The following is a 15,893-nucleotide window of genomic DNA, read 5'->3' as shown; positions in this document are numbered from 1 at the left end:
ACAAATCAAAAACATAACCTGGCGTACACCCGGAAAAATGTTTAGAGCAAATCAAAGCCAAATATACATTGGAGTTGCTTACCAAGAAGACAGTGAATGTTCCTGAGTGGTCAAGATACAGTTTTAAATATGCATGAAAATCTATGACAAGACTTGAAAATTGCTGTCTAGCCATGATCCCCAGCATCTTGACAGAGCTTGTAGAATTATAAAAAGAATAATGGACTAATATTGCACAATCCAGGAGTGTAAAGCTCTTACCCAAGAAGGGGTATGAAGACTTTTGCAAGGTTCATGTGAATAATAATAACTAGCTTACTAACATTTACAAATGTGGGAGTAATTATTAATAAATGGTGAGCGAACGGTTTGTAAATGCCTTATAAATGGTTTATTAAAATGGACCCTTAAAATACAGTTTTACCCTAGGATGTTGCTGCGCACAGCACCGGCAACGTTGTCCCTTGGCCTTCTGGGACCAGTGCTGTGGAAAAGGATGCTAGCAGAGACCGCTCAGGGGTGAGTGCAGTGGAGGTTGGAGTAAAACAGAGAGACACAGATGTACTACTAGTCCCTAATTTGTTGGCTCTATATGTTATAGCAATTAACACTTAGGAGTGACAGACAGACAGAGTGACAGACAGTCAGACAGACAGTCAGACAGACAGTGTCAACAGAGGAGCACAAGGAGAAGCATAGACAGACCGACAGAGAGTGACAGCAGTGAAGACGCAGAGACAGGCTGCACAACAGGGAGGCAGCAGGGGCACAGTTCTGGTGTTGAGTTGTATCTCAAGTGGTGCTTTTACATGTTGTATTTGTCTTAATCAGGAGCTGGTTGAAAATAACTGGTTAAAAAAGGAGTAGGACTATGTTGTCCAAGTCTGCCCCTGCACACACACACTACACTTTCATTTTAAAAAAGTGCTAAGTAGAACCATGTAGGGTTCTTCGATTTTTCCCAACAGGGGAACCCTTTTTGGTGCTAGGATGAACCCTTTGCAGAGGGTTGTACTTACAATCCTCTATGTATGGTTCTTCATAAAAATCCTGTATATGTTTTTACCTAGAACCCTATACGAACGGTTCTACCGAGAATCGGGGGTAGAAGAGGGGGTAGAAAAATCCTTTGTTACAGGTCACATCAGGCCTGCAAGTACTATTATACTAGCTTGCAAAGTGATGTATAATTTCTATTGGGATTCAGCCAGAGTTATGTAATAAGACTTAATAAGAAGAACTATTGGATATAAGAGCAACTTACCAACACTACAAGGGGCAGACGGAGCGGTCTTCTGGTCAGGCTTCGTAAATGGGCACATCGCTCACCGCTCCCGAGTATACTACTCGCCAATATCCAGTCTCTCGACAACAAGGTAGACGAAATTCGAGCAAGGGTTGCCTTCCAGAGAGACATCAGAGATTGTAACATTCTCTGTTTCACGGAAACATGGCTCTCTCAGGATATGTTTTCGGAATCGGTTCAGCCACCGGGCTTCTCCATGCATCGCGCCGACAGAGATAAACACCTCTCTGGGAAGAGGAAGGTGGCGCAATCATAACAACATGCAGGAACTCAAGTCCTTCTGTTCACCCGACCTAGAATTTCTTACAATCAAATGTCGGCCATTCTACCTACCAAGAGAATTCTCGTCAGTTACAGTTGCAGCTGTGGACATCCCGCCTCAAGTGAACACCAAGAGGGCCCTCAAGGAACTTCCCTGAACTCTATGTAAACTGGAAACTATATATCCGGAGGCTGAATTTATTGTAGCTGGGGAATTTAACAAAGCAAATTTGAGAACAATGCTACCTCAAATGTATCAGTGTCACGCCCTGACCTTAGAGAGCCATTTTATTTCTCTATTTGGTTAGGTCAGGGTGTGATGTGGGGTGGGCATTCTATGTTTTGTATTTCTGTGTGTTTGGCCGAATGTGGTTCCCAATCAGAGGCAGCTGTCTATCGTTGTCTCTGATTAGGAATCATACTTAGGCAGCCTGTTTTGCCACCTTAGTTGTGGGTAGTTGTCTGTGTTAGTGGCCTGTATAGCCCTAGTCCGCTTCACGGTCGTATTTTGGTGTTTTCTTGGCGACATTTATAACATTAAAGAAGAATGTACGCTCATCACGCTGCACCTTGGTCCGGTCATTTCCCTGACGACGTTTGTGACAATCAGCATATTGATTGCACGACACGTAGGGCTAATACTCTTGACCACTGCTACTCTAACTTCTGTGATGCATACAAAGCCCCCCCGCCCTCCCTTCAGCAAATCCGACCATGACGCCATCTTGTTCATCCCGGCTTATAGGCAGAAACTCAAACATGATGTACCAGTGACGAGAACCATTTCAACAATGGTCTGACCAATCGGAAGCCACGCTCCAAGATTGTTTTGATCACGCAGACTGGAATATGTTCCGATCAGCCTCAGAGGACAATATTGACCTATACGCTGACTCAGTGAGTGTGTTTATAAATAAGTGCATTGGAGACGTCGTACCCACTGTGACCATTAAACCTACCCTAACCAGAAACCGTGGATGGATGGCGGCATTCGCGTAAAACTGAAAGCGCAATCCATCGCATTTAACCATGGAAAGAGGTCTGGAGATATGGCTGAATATAAACACTGTAGTTATTCCCTCCGCAAGGCAATCAAACAAGTGTAATGCCGGTACAGGGACAAGGTGGAGTCTCAATTCAACGGCTCAGATACGAGACGTATGTGGAAGGTTCTACAAGAAATCAAAGACTACAAAAACAAAAACAACCACGTCACGGATACCAATGTCACGCTTCCAGACAAACTAAACACCGTCTTTGCCCGCTTTGAGGATAATACAGTGCCACCGTCTCGGCTCGCTAACAAAGTCTGTGGCCCTCCCTCTCCTTCTCAGTGGCTGACGTGAGTAAAACATTTAAACATGTTAACCCTCGCAGGCTGCTGGCCCAGACGGCATCCCTAGCCGTGTCCTCAGAGCATGCACAGACCAGCTGGCTAGTGTGTTTACAGACATATTTAATTGCTCCATATCCCAGTCTATCTTCCCCACATGCTTCAAGATGGCTACCATTGTTCCTGTACCCAAAAAGGCAAAGATAACTGAACTGAATGACTACCGCCCCGGAGCACTCACTCCTGTCATCATGAAGTGCTTTGAGAGGCAAGTCAAGGATCATGTCACCGCCACCTTACCGGCCACCCTAGACACTCTTCAGTTTTCATACCACCCCAACAGGTCCACAGATGACACTACCTCCATAACACTGCACACTTCACTATCCCATCTGGACAAAAATAATACCTATGTAAGAATGCTGTTCATTGACTACAGCTCAGCATTCAACACCATAGTACCCTCCAAGCTCATCATCAAGCTGGAGGCCCTGGGTCTCCACCCCTCCCTGTGCAATTGGGTCCTGGACTTTCTGGCGGGCCACCCCCAGGTGGTGACGGTAGGAAACAACATCTACTGCACCTTGCCTATGCTGCTCGGCCATCGCTCATCCATATATTTATACATACATATTTTCATTCACCCCTTTAGATTTGTGTGCATTAGGTATTTGGTGAGAAATTGTTAGATTACTTGTTAGATTTGCGTGTAGTAGGTAGTTGTTGGGAATTGTTAGATATTACTTGTTAGATATTACTGCACTGTTGGAACTAGAAGCACAAGCATTTCACTACACTCACATTAACATCTGCTAACCATGTGTATGTGACTGATTTGATTTTGTATGTTATTTATCATGAGGTAGCATTAATAAATTAATAATACATTAACTATTAATAAATACATAAATGGAAAAAACAAAAACAATCAATAAAAATCTGCAAAAGTTTTACTCTCTCACTGGCTAATTTACTGTGTTCAGATTCATGTAGAACCTTCTTGCCTTCCAAAGAATCCTCAAATATTTTTTTCCCCACAAAAACGGTTCTTAGGATGTTTAAGGTTCTAGGTAGAATCCTTTGTCTTACAAAGAACCCTCATCTTCCAAAAAGGGAACATCGGAACATTTTATCCCCCCTAAGCATCTACCACCACCACACCGACCACCCCACATGCACTAGAGATGAGCAATGGGCCGGCTGGAGTTTGGATTTTTTACTTTTTGGGTACTCCACATATTACTCTTCTCGTGTTCGTTTGAGCGAGCATACTTTTACATTTGGTAGCTATACCTCAACATTTCTGCCTTTTGCTCGCTCTACTGTTCGATTTCCTTTTCAAGCAAAACAGCACACATTTTTTTTGATAAACCCTATGTCTGAAATTCACAATGAATTTGTAAATAGCAGGCTACTGTTTTTCATTTGTTCTTCATTCTAGTGATGAAAAGTACACGGTGTGTTTCAAATCAACCAACCATTCAAATCAAGACAAGCAAGTAAGGTTTGATCTTGTAAGAGAGAATCCAACAAACAACACCTGCACATGCTGTGTTTGATATAATCGTATGTTACACTACACTACATTACATTTGAGCTACAAACGTAGCTATAAACAAGAGTAGTAAGAAGTATCTAAAATGATTCTCACAAATTGAAATGGCATAGTTCTGTCAGTCTTGATTAGTGTAATAGTACAGGTTGCTAGCTTACTGGATATATGATATGAGATAAAACAATCTTATTACCATGGAAATTAACTTGAATGGAGTAGAATATGAAACTGAAGTTACAGCACTATATGGGTCACACACAGGATGACAGATACTGTTTTCATTCAAATTAATAAAAAGGCTTTCAGAAATTTAGAATTATATTGTTTTCACTCCAAAGATAGCTGGTGGTGGGGCTTCAGTGTACTGCCAAGTCACAGAGTCTGCATCCCAAATGGCAATCTATACTCTTAGGGGGAAAAAAAAGGTGCTATCTAGAACCTAAAAGGGTTATTCGACTGTCCCCATAAGAGAACCTTTTGAAGAACACTTTTAGTTCCAGTTAGAAGCCTACATGAAACTCAAAAAGGTCCTACCTGGAACAAAAAGTGTTCTCCTATTTTTGTGCGTATTCCCATGGGTCTCTGGTCAAAAGTAGTGCACAATAAAGGGAATGGGATGGAATTTGGGATGCATACTACAGATACAGGGCAAGGACGTATCCATCCATTCCATTTTGACAATGATCTCATAACAAAATAATACACTTTTTTTCATTCGCTGAAGAAGAAGGGAGAGCTGGAAATGACATTTAATTACAGAGAGCAAAATAAAGCCCCAAGGAAAAGAGATAAACCAGTTGGGAAAAAATAGGAAGAAAAAAAAGAAAAGGCAGTAAACGCGATTTGGCAGTCTAGTGGTGTTGCTGGATTATCATGAAAATGAAAGCGACTGAGTCAGGGAGTATCAGTCAGCAGGGAAATGGAGCCGTGGCAGATAACACATAACCACAGTAAGGGGGGACGGGGGACAGAGAGAACGAATGAGAGGAGTGTGGGGAATGAGAGAGAGAGTGGGAGAGAGAGAAATAGATGGAAGAGAGGGAGAGAGAGGGGGAGAAGAGGGAGAGGCAGAGAGGGGTGTAAGGAAGAAAGAGTAGAAAGGGAGAGTGAGAGGTCTAATAAGACATACAAGAGAATATCAAGGGAGATTGCAAGAAAGAAAAGAGAAAGACAGGCCAAATACAAACAATATATGACACAAAGAGAGATTATGAGAGCATAATAACAGAGAAATGAGGATCTCTTCACCCAATAATGAATAATCTTACTGTAGCTTCTACAGCAGTAATATCTCAAATGCAATTTTAAGGTAGTTCTGGGACTGTGATTTTGGCTGGAGGACTGATAGGCGTAGTCAACAATAATTTATCTGTAAATCATGATAGAATCATTTTTAAAACAGCTGCTTGATCATTAGGTATAATGGCTGGTTGATTTGAAACACACCGTGTACTTTTCATCACTAGAATGAGGAACAAATGAAAAACAGTAGCCTGCTATTTACATATTTTATTGTTGCTTGCATCTGTATAGACGAGCCGGAATGTTTGTTTATGGCTTTCCTTGCCTGCCTTCACACAGTTATGTACTGTATAAACATAAATTTGAAACAAATAATAAATGTAATCATGTAAATGAATGAATTAATGAATGAGAACAATAAAGCATGCCTGTACAGTAAGATTGAAACCTTCCATTCCATTGCTACTATTCTCTTAGTAGACTGGTTTAACTGTAATATGCAGCATGTGTTGCATAGTACAATATGAGTGTTGCACTGAGGCTTCAACAAGAGAGAAAAATAAATCAATGACCCAGGGTACGAGTATGAGCTATAAAATATTCAAAATAGTTTATGGATAGACAGATGATGTCAATAACTGAGCTCGGTAAAGTAAAAAAGTATGGTTTGTTAGAATAACAATTCCTTCAAAATGAATGAATACATGGTATTGTCTGCATCCCAAATGGCACCCTATTCCCTATAGTGCACTACTTTTTACCAGGGCCCATAGGGGAATAGGGTGCCATTTAGTACATAGTCATTTGGGATGCAAGTCTTCTCTTCCTTACAAAGCCAACGGGATTCAAGACACACACACTTAACTCAGAGAGAGAAGACAAAGCTATAACTCCTGTATTGTATTTCTTGTGGCTGACTTGGCCTGTGTTGTGTTTTGGCAGTGAGTCAGGAGATAGATATACAGTGTAGACTAAAGGTCTGTCTCTCTAATAGGGCTGGAGGGTTGGAGGGTTAGTAGACAATTTCCTAGAGCTCTCCTCCTCTTTATACCTTTTTACCTACAGTTATCCACTCTCTCCTAATCTTCAAACTGGAGGCACTGGGGTTAAGCACTATCCCTCTAGGCTGGGTAAAGTCCTATGTATTAGGAAAGGAGCAAGTGGTAGAGGTTAATGGTTCACTGTCTCAGGCAAAACCAATGAGTTGTGGCGTTCCGCAGGGGAGCGTGCTTGGGCCTCTGCTGTTTTTATTGTATATTAACGATTTGAAAAATGATTGTTCTTGCCGTCTTTTTCTTTATGCAGATGACTCTACACTTCTGGTGTCTCACAAAAGTAAAACTATGTTGGAGAGCATACTTAGCACAGAGCTTACTAACATTAGCAAATGGCTTGGAGATAATAAGCTATCTCTGCACTTAGAGAAAACTGAAGCAATTATTTTTGGATCCAGACCTAAATTGTGTAGGTTGTATGAAATCAGAGTGGAGTTAGGGGGTGAGGTGCAGACTTCTAAAACCTCTGTTAGCTACTTGGGATGTATCCTTGATGGAAGCTTGGGAGGTGTGAGCATGACCAATAAGGTGCTAGGGAAGGTTAATGCCAGGACTAAGTTTTTGGCTAGAAACTCCAAGCTGCTTAATAAGTACTCCATGAAAGTGCTTGCTACTGCCCACATTCAATGCAATTTTGACTATGCTAGCACATCCTAGTTTGGGGGCGTATCTAAATTTATGAAGGGGAAGCTCCAGATAGCCCAGAATAAGCTGGTCAGGGTAGTATTGAAGGTTGGTCCACGTACTCACATAGGCAGGAGCTGCTTTCAGGAACTAAACTGGCTGCCTGTTGAGGCTAGGGTGTCCCAGATTAGACTAGGTTTGGTTTACAGGAGTATTTATGGTCCTGCGCCCAGATATCTAAGTGATTACTTTCCTCGTGATAGGGATGCACACAATCACAGCACCAGAGCAGGTGTTGCTGATGTGTGCTTATACAGGTTCAGGAGTAATGCTGGGAAAGGTACTTTCTTGTATACGGGAGCATCAGAATGGAATGAGTTGCCTCTGCCTATAAAAACAACGTCCTCTCTGGGCAGCTTTAAAAATAAAGTACAAATATGTTTGATGTCTTCTGTGCCCATATGAATAACCCCTATGATGTAACTGGAATGACGATATACAGTGCCTTGCGAAAGTATTCGGCCCCCTTGAACTTTGCGACCTTTTGCCACATTTCAGGCTTCAAACATAAAGATATAAAACTGTATTTTTTTGTGAAGAATCAACAACAAGTGGGACACAATCATGAAGTGGAACGACATTTATTGGATATTTCAAACTTTTTTAACAAATCAAAAACTGAAAAATTGGGCGTGCAAAATTATTCAGCCCCCTTAAGTTAATACTTTGTAGCGCCACCTTTTGCTGTGATTACAGCTGTAAGTCGCTTGGGGTATGTCTCTATCAGTTTTGCACATCGAGAGACTGACATTTTTCCCATTCCTCCTTGCAAAACAGCTCGAGCTCAGTGAGGTTGGATGGAGAGCATTTGTGAACAGCAGTTTTCAGTTCTTTCCACAGATTCTCGATTGGATTCAGGTCTGGACTTTGACTTGGCCATTCTAACACCTGGATATGTTTATTTTTGAACCATTCCATTGTAGATTTTGCTTTATGTTTTGGATCATTGTCTTGTTGGAAGACAAATCTCCGTCCCAGTCTCAGGTCTTTTGCAGACTCCATCAGGTTTTCTTCCAGAATGGTCCTGTATTTGGCTCCATCCATCTTCCCATCAATTTTAACCATCTTCGCTGTCCCTGCTGAAGAAAAGCAGGCCGAAACCATGATGCTGCCACCACCATGTTTGACAGTGGGGATGGTGTGTTCAGGGTGATGAGCTGTGTTGCTTTTACGCCAAACATAACGTTTTGCATTGTTGCCAAAAAGTTCAATTTTGGTTTCATCTGACCAGAGCACCTTCTTCCACATGTTTGGTGTGTCTCCCAGGTGGCTTGTGGCAAACTTTAAACGACACTTTTTATGGATATCTTTAAGAAATGGCTTTCTTCTTGCCACTCTTCCATAAAGGCCAGATTTGTGCAATATACGACTGATTGTTGTCCTATGGACAGAGTCTCCCACCTCAGCTGTAGATCTCTGCAGTTCATCCAGAGTGATCATGGGCCTCTTGGCTGCATCTCTGATCAGTCTTCTCCTTGTATGAGCTGAAAGTTTAGAGGGACGGCCAGGTCTTGGTAGATTTGCAGTGGTCTGATACTCCTTCCATTTCAATATTATCGCTTGCACAGTGCTCCTTGGGATGTTTAAAGCTTGGGAAATCTTTTTGTATCCAAATCCGGCTTTAAACTTCTTCACAACAGTATCTCGGACCTGCCTGGTGTGTTCCTTGTTCTTCATGATGCTCTCTGCGCTTTTAACGGACCTCTGAGACTATCACAGTGCAGGTGCATTTATACGGAGACTTGATTACACACAGGTGGATTGTATTTATCATCATTAGTCATTTAGGTCAACATTGGATCATTCAGAGATCCTCACTGAACTTCTGGAGAGAGTTTGCTGCACTGAAAGTAAAGGGGCTGAATAATTTTGCACGCCCAATTTTTCAGTTTTTGATTTGTTAAAAAAGTTTTTGTTAAAGATTTGTTAAAAGCAAAGTTCAAGGGGGCCGAATACTTTCGCAAGGCACAGTAGATGTTCTTCTTCTCTGTTTTTGTTTTATTATTTCACTGCCATACTGTGTTCGATCTTGTCTAGCCATCTTGTCTCAGGAGGACCACAATGGGAAAAAGTCCCAAACTTTATTGTGTGTTATCCTCCATGATTTTATTAATGTGCATGTATGGCTTTTTCAAGTTTATGTGTGCTTGTTTTTTTAAATGGTTGAATTAATAAACTAAACTAAAACAAGCTTTATACCTTCACAGAACAGCGCAGACTGACTCTAGCCAGAATAGAAAGAGGAGTGGGAGGCCCCGGTGCACAACTGAGCAAGAGGACAATTACATTAGAGTGTCTAGTTTGAGAAACAGACACCTCACATGTCCTCAACTGGCAGCTTCATTAAATAGTACCCACAAAACACAAGTCTCAACGTCAACAGAGAAGAGGCCACTCCGGGATGCTGGCTTTCTAGGCAGGTGTTCCTCTGTCCAGTGTCTGTGTTCTTTTGACCATCTTAATCTTTTCTCTGCCTAGAAGGCCAGCATTCCGGAGTCACCTCTTCACTGTTGACGTTGAGACTGGTGTTTTGCTGGTACTATTTAATGAAGCTGCCAGTTGAGGACATGTGAGGTGTCTGTTTCTCAAACTAGACACTCTAATGTAATTGTCCTCTCGTCCAACAAGAGGGGTGTGAAAAGTTTGGGGTCGCACGGTTTGTAAGGTGGGGGTTTGTTATTTACACCGATAAATTACATTATCCATCCGGACCTTTACCACCTAAGAAATGTGTGTGACCGGACCTTCTCAAATAGTATTTGAGTACCCCTGCAGTGGTATTTACTGTAGTGTTTTTGTAGATTGTAGTATGGTACACTGTAGTAGTTACTGGCGTGTTTTTGGGGACATTACTGTAGTATTTGTTAAAGTGTTTTTGTTTTATTAACTTCAACAAAAAAGTGGGGGGCTTTCTCCTTTAGGAAACCTACTGGAGAAATACTAAAAGAGCAAATTTCCCATATCCTGTAGGCAGGTCGGACTTGGTTCTGAACAGAGAGTTCAGAGCTCCTGCTCTTTTTTATAACCATAGGGAACACACTAAATGGTCTATACTTGGCATGTCGCTTTCTAACTTACAGGTGGCACAAATTGGGATACAGGGGAGGGGAATGGGCATGGTATTTGCAAATTAAATACTGTAGTATTTACAATAGTTTAAAAAAATGGTGTTTTAGCGGACGGTAGTGCTTTTTCTGACATTACTTTGGTATTTACTATGGTGTTTTTTGTGTGGATAATACTTTAGTATTTACTAGAGTATTCTACAGTATACTACACAATTCTGTACCCATGATCAAGGGATACTACAATGTGCAGTATACTACAGTTTACTACAGCATCCTATAGTAAGTACTCTATAGTCAACTTTTAGTATTTTTTTTATTACCTCATCAATCAACACAGTAACTCTTCCATCTAGAGATACGGTTTTGGGGGAATTCAGCATTTCTCTGTGTGTGTGTGTGTGTGTTCTCAATGTTTCAGCATTCCTTCCAACATAATTATAACTCTAACAGAGACAGGTGATGATGATGCTAGAATGCTTTCTTCTACAGTGTGAGTGTGACTGTGCATGCTTGATGTGGAAGAGCCAAAGCCATTGGAACCTTTCTTTCTTTCTTTCTTTCTTTCTTTCTTTCTTTCTTTCTTTCTTTCTTTCTTTCTTTCTTTCTGGAGTAACTTCAGTGACTGATAGATCAGCGAGAAGTAAGCAATCTTCTATCTATCTCTCAGATCAGCATGCCCTGCTCGGGTGGCGGTTGGGCGGGTGGACTACGATGTTGTCACTGATGCCGCTCCACCCTGATCAATCACACTGTTTTCAGAGTAGAGATAGGGGGAGAGAGGGAGGAGGAGAAGCAAAGGTAGAGCAAGGGAGGTAGATAGAGAGAGAGAGAGAGAGAGGCACAGAGCGAGAGAAAGAGAGAGAGGTAGAGAGAGGCAGAGAGAGGGAGGTAGTGAGAGGTGGGTGGGTGGGGGCATCTCTTTTGCATGCCGGATGGCAGGCAATGCATCAAAAGATGACAGCTTTCCCATTCTTCTTTAAATAAGAGTAGCAAGACTCCTGGCTGTGCTTTAAGTTTAATCATTCATCTAAATAAGTTGCACAGAGAAACTCTCGGAGTTGGAGGCTAGAAGCCGGGCGCTAGGCGGAGGGTGGAGAGCTAGGCAGCCTCCCAGGGGGCGAAAAAGGCAAAGCGGAATAAGAACCGACGTCGCGCTGCTGAATTTCTCATTTGTAAATGTGTAAACATATATTTGACTCAGATTGCCGACGCCAAACCGTGCCCCCTTTGCAGATTTATGTATTGGTTGAGTTCATGGCAGTTAAAGGAGGAGAGGGAGGAGAGCGAGAGACAGAGAAAGAGAGATATAGTGAGAGAAAGAGAGGCAGATAGGAGAGAGGGAGCGTATGGTGGCAGAATGAGAGACGGGAATCGTTGACGCGTCGTTGCGTTGAGGCGCTAAGTGACAGTGATTGATGCTCTCTGTGTTCTCAACTTATCAAGCAGTATAAGCAATGACGCTGCCACTCCATAAGAGATAAATAGCAGAAATATACTTGTATATCAGCGATGAATAAAGAATAAAATAAACACCAGGGATGGGGGTAAAACGGAGAGACCTATCTACATAATGAATAGAAAAATAGGGGAATGGGGGAGAGGGAGAGAGAGAGGGGTAGTGGGGGGAAAGAGGAAAGAAGTAGAGGAGAAGGAGCAGAGGGGAGATGAGAGGGGGGAGAAGATATGGGAGTAAAGGGAGAAGGGGTAGAGAAAAGGAGGGGGAGAAATGGAAGAGAAGAAGAGAGAAGGAAGAGAAGAAGAGAGAAGTCCCAGCGGGTGAGGGGAAGATGGCGCGTAGCAGGTTGGGGGGAGACATCAGCGGGATTGGGATTGGGATGCCGGGAACACATGGGCCTTGCTTCTGACAACGCAGACAAGCAAGTCACCCAGGCGGCAAAATAAAGGTTGTGTCCCAAATGGGACTCTATTCCCTACATAGTGCACTAATTTTGACCAGGGTAGGGAATAGGGTGCCGTTTGGGCTGCAGTAAAGCCTGGTCTGCAGGCAAAGCCTGGTCTGCCTGTGATTTGTTTCCCCAGCTCATCAGTGGGAAAGCTGGATGACGGATGGACTGGCGCTGGGTGCTCTGCGGTCTGCCCAAAGTGTCAAAGTTACTCGCACTAATAAAGACCCACTTTTCTTTTTGTCGCCCTTCCTCCCTTCATTCTCCCTACTGCATTGCCAGTAAGTTGGGTGGTCGGTCGAGGCTTCCTTCTTTTTCTTGTTCTTTCCCATTTTTCTCCATCTCCCTCCATTCCTTCTTCCAATGCATTGCCAGAGCTGTGCGATCTGGTCTTCGCCTTCCAATTCCTCACAGAGCAAAGTGGGTATCAAAGGAATTGGAGTGGTTTGTAAGGCAGGCAGGAGCGCTAGGCGGGATGTAATTGGCTGATTAGAAAATGATGAAAAGACTAAACGTTTCATGTCTTTCTTCCTCCTGTGAGCTGTTCTCTCTGTGTTTCAGACGAGTTTCTCTTTTCCTCTCTGACCTTCTCTCTCTCTCTCTCTCGTTCTCTCTCGCTAGCTGGCTCCCTTTCCTTCTCTCTCTCCCTCCCTCTCTCTCTTCCCCCCCCTCTCTCTCCCTCTCCCCCCTCTCTCTCTCTCTCTCTCTCCCTCTCTCTCGGACTTATTATTTTTTGCTGGCTCAGAAATGGAGAGATGGCTGATGGTGGTTAGTTGGAGCTGAGGCAATGGATGGTGCTTATGAATATGTCCCTGATTCCCCTCTGTGCTGGTCTGGCCGATCTATGGGCACACACAGCCATTACACTATCACCTACTAAACTACAGCAGAGGAGCACAATTCCTTTGGCTAAGGCTCGGTTTCCGATGGGGCCAGAAAATGGTACACTAATGTCAACAATTTGTTACTATAGATATCTAAATAGTGTAATATCCTTCACAAATAACAGTAATCACTGTAGCTACCACTTTCAGTTATTATCCCAACGCTTTCCTGTGGTCTGGACTCTGAATACAGAGCTGAATACACAGTGCAGTGCTTTCTGTACAGTGAGGTCTTCCTCTCACGCATTTTGGATGCTTTTGCTTTACCACTGAATGTCTGGCTGTATGTCCTGTATGTACTGAATCACTGTGTCTGCCCAAGGACATAGCATAGGGACCCCTTACTGGGCTCTCTACAATCCACACCATCTGGACATAAAGGCAGTAGTGCTGACCACATCTCTTCTCCTCTACTGCTCTCCTCTCTCCTGGAGAGAAACTGCTAGATGTGGAGATGTGGAGCAGACCTGGGTTCAAATACTATTTGATACTATTCAACAACTTTCAAACAGTACATTTGCTCTAGCCTGCCCGGAGTGCCAGATTGGGGCCATTTTGGGACTATACTATTGGTTACATTGTAACCAGACAATCTAAATAAAGCTCTGATAAAATATGAAAACAAATATGAAATGATGTGAGACAGTATCTGAACCCAGGTCTGATGTGGGGTAGCTACAGAACAGGCTAATCGATCCAGTGTAGCTAGATAGTTCTCCTGGAATGAGAGTGGTAAATCCACAGAAGAGTTGGATTGGGAGTGAGGGCGTATAGAGGCGTATAGAGGGAGATATGTGATGTATGTCAGTGTCTTTACTCCTCCAGAACTGGCCAGAGAGGGAAAGAGTGAGAGACAGAGAGAGGGAGATCCCTCCATCCGCTCCCGAGACTGACCGAGCACCTCTTCCATCACCATTCCACTTAGTTTCATTCTCACAAGTCCAATATGTGACAGATGTGAACAGAGAAAACGTGAAAGTCAATATATATAAAAAAAAAATACAAAAATTAAATAAACATTGAAAGTCAATATATATATAAAAAAAAACAAAAAAAAACAAACATTGAAAGTCAATATATATTAAAAAATTTAAAAATGTAAAAATAAAAAGAACTTATAGGTAGCCTAGTGGCAAGTAACATGTTGTATTTCATATCAGAGGAGACCCACTGTAATAACATACGGTAATCGGAATGAATGGATTAATGAATTAAAGTGGAACTGACCGCGTTTTAGCTACACAAAATCTTATTCTTATTCTTATCTGTTTATATACACCCACAGGAAGAATATGACACCTTCTTTTTATTTTTTTTTATTTATTTTTTTTACATTTTCTGACAAGCAAGAACTTGGATTTGGTCATTTTCACATCTTCATAAATTCATAGAATGTTTGGGAATTAAGCCATTTGTGAAAATTCTATAGCAATATAGAGTGGGAAAGCGACCGTGCATTTGGACAATTAATAGACACTGCCGTAAATAAAACCCATCTGTCTCGTCCAGAACCAGAGTCTATGTAGACCCGTGTGCCATAGCCAATCAGAGCTACAGTAGGCCTTTATGCAAATAAGCTTTTGGCCACAAAGGCCTGCCACCATTCACTTTGAACTGGACTGTGTGTTTACAGGTAGTTGCAACACCGCAAATTTAGATCATTAGAACACATTCACCAACTGCCATAAAATACACCTGAATTGATTTCGGCAAATATGTAAACACCATGGGATTCCTCTTTTGTGAAATATACAGTCCTATTGATCAAACAACCATGAAAAGGTTGCTCCCCCTCAGTTATTCACATCAACCACAACAAGATCAACAACTAATGCTAGCCTGAGTGAGATGAGCTCAAATCTAACGAGGGAACATTAGATAAACCCTCTCAAACTTTTTCAGCTAGCTGGCCGTCAAAATTGCACTGATAAACAATGGGGAATAGTAGCCTGCTCATCCTTCTGCAGCTTCCCTGCAAATGCATGCTTGTCCCAACCCACGTTTTGACAACTGAATGGGAACCTGCCTGCCCATTTGATCGATGCTAAATACATTTGACTGACAACTAAGTGTGAGTTCATAAATTGCCTTCAGTGTGTCAGAGTGTGCTCTGGGTGGTTCGTAAATGTCAGATTGTGTTTTTGTAAATTCAGAGCAGTTCACTCTCCGAGCATTCTGAGCGCACACCGCACTATTTAAACTGGAAGATCTGACCCGAGGAGTAGGGTAGATTCTAGCATTCCGCACAACGGCAGTCAAGCACCCAAGCTAACTGGCTAAAGTTGGCTAGCTTGCTACCTATTTCCAGACACAAATGAGAGAACATCTTACTCTGACCATTTTACTCACCCTAGCAGAGCTGGTTAGGCTGTTCACATGTTATCTAGAGCGTTAATGACTAACTGGCAATAATAATAATAATAATAATAACTGGCAATAATGTAACTTTTTTTGCCGACTTTTAATTACACCTGTCATATTCAGCGGGTGTTGCGCATTTCGGAAATTATTCAGTTTTTCTGCTCTCTGGCACACTCAGAGAGTGCTCTAAAATTGGAGTAGATAGCCAGAATGAATTTACAAAAGAAAGACATATACACT

The 15,893-nt window shown here is 42.3% G+C and overlaps 1 protein-coding gene, 1 long non-coding RNA gene and 1 other non-coding gene across 3 annotated transcripts in view; 1 reads left to right on the top strand and 2 right to left on the bottom strand.

Annotated features, from left to right (window-relative positions):
• Positions 1–15,893, bottom strand: part of LOC115135411 (neurexophilin-2-like) — a 94,084-nt gene that overhangs the window by 20,467 nt on the left and 57,724 nt on the right. The window lies entirely within an intron of this gene.
• The window catches only part of LOC115135414 (uncharacterized), a 29,354-nt gene that overhangs the window by 1,592 nt on the left and 11,869 nt on the right, over positions 1–15,893 (top strand). The window contains exon 2 of the long non-coding RNA XR_010464416.1: positions 430–519. This is a non-coding gene — a long non-coding RNA (uncharacterized LOC115135414). The remainder of the gene's footprint in view (positions 1–429; positions 520–15,893) is intronic.
• Positions 10,340–10,393, bottom strand: LOC115146399 (U7 small nuclear RNA). The gene has a single exon (XR_003866142.1). It is a non-coding gene; the product is annotated as a U7 small nuclear RNA (small nuclear RNA).

Source organism: Oncorhynchus nerka, linkage group LG2, assembly GCF_034236695.1.
Source record: "Oncorhynchus nerka isolate Pitt River linkage group LG2, Oner_Uvic_2.0, whole genome shotgun sequence".
Classification (NCBI taxonomy): Eukaryota; Metazoa; Chordata; class Actinopteri; order Salmoniformes; family Salmonidae; genus Oncorhynchus; species Oncorhynchus nerka.
Note: the sequence above shows the minus strand (reverse complement) of the source record. Positions and strands in the feature narration are given on the sequence as shown.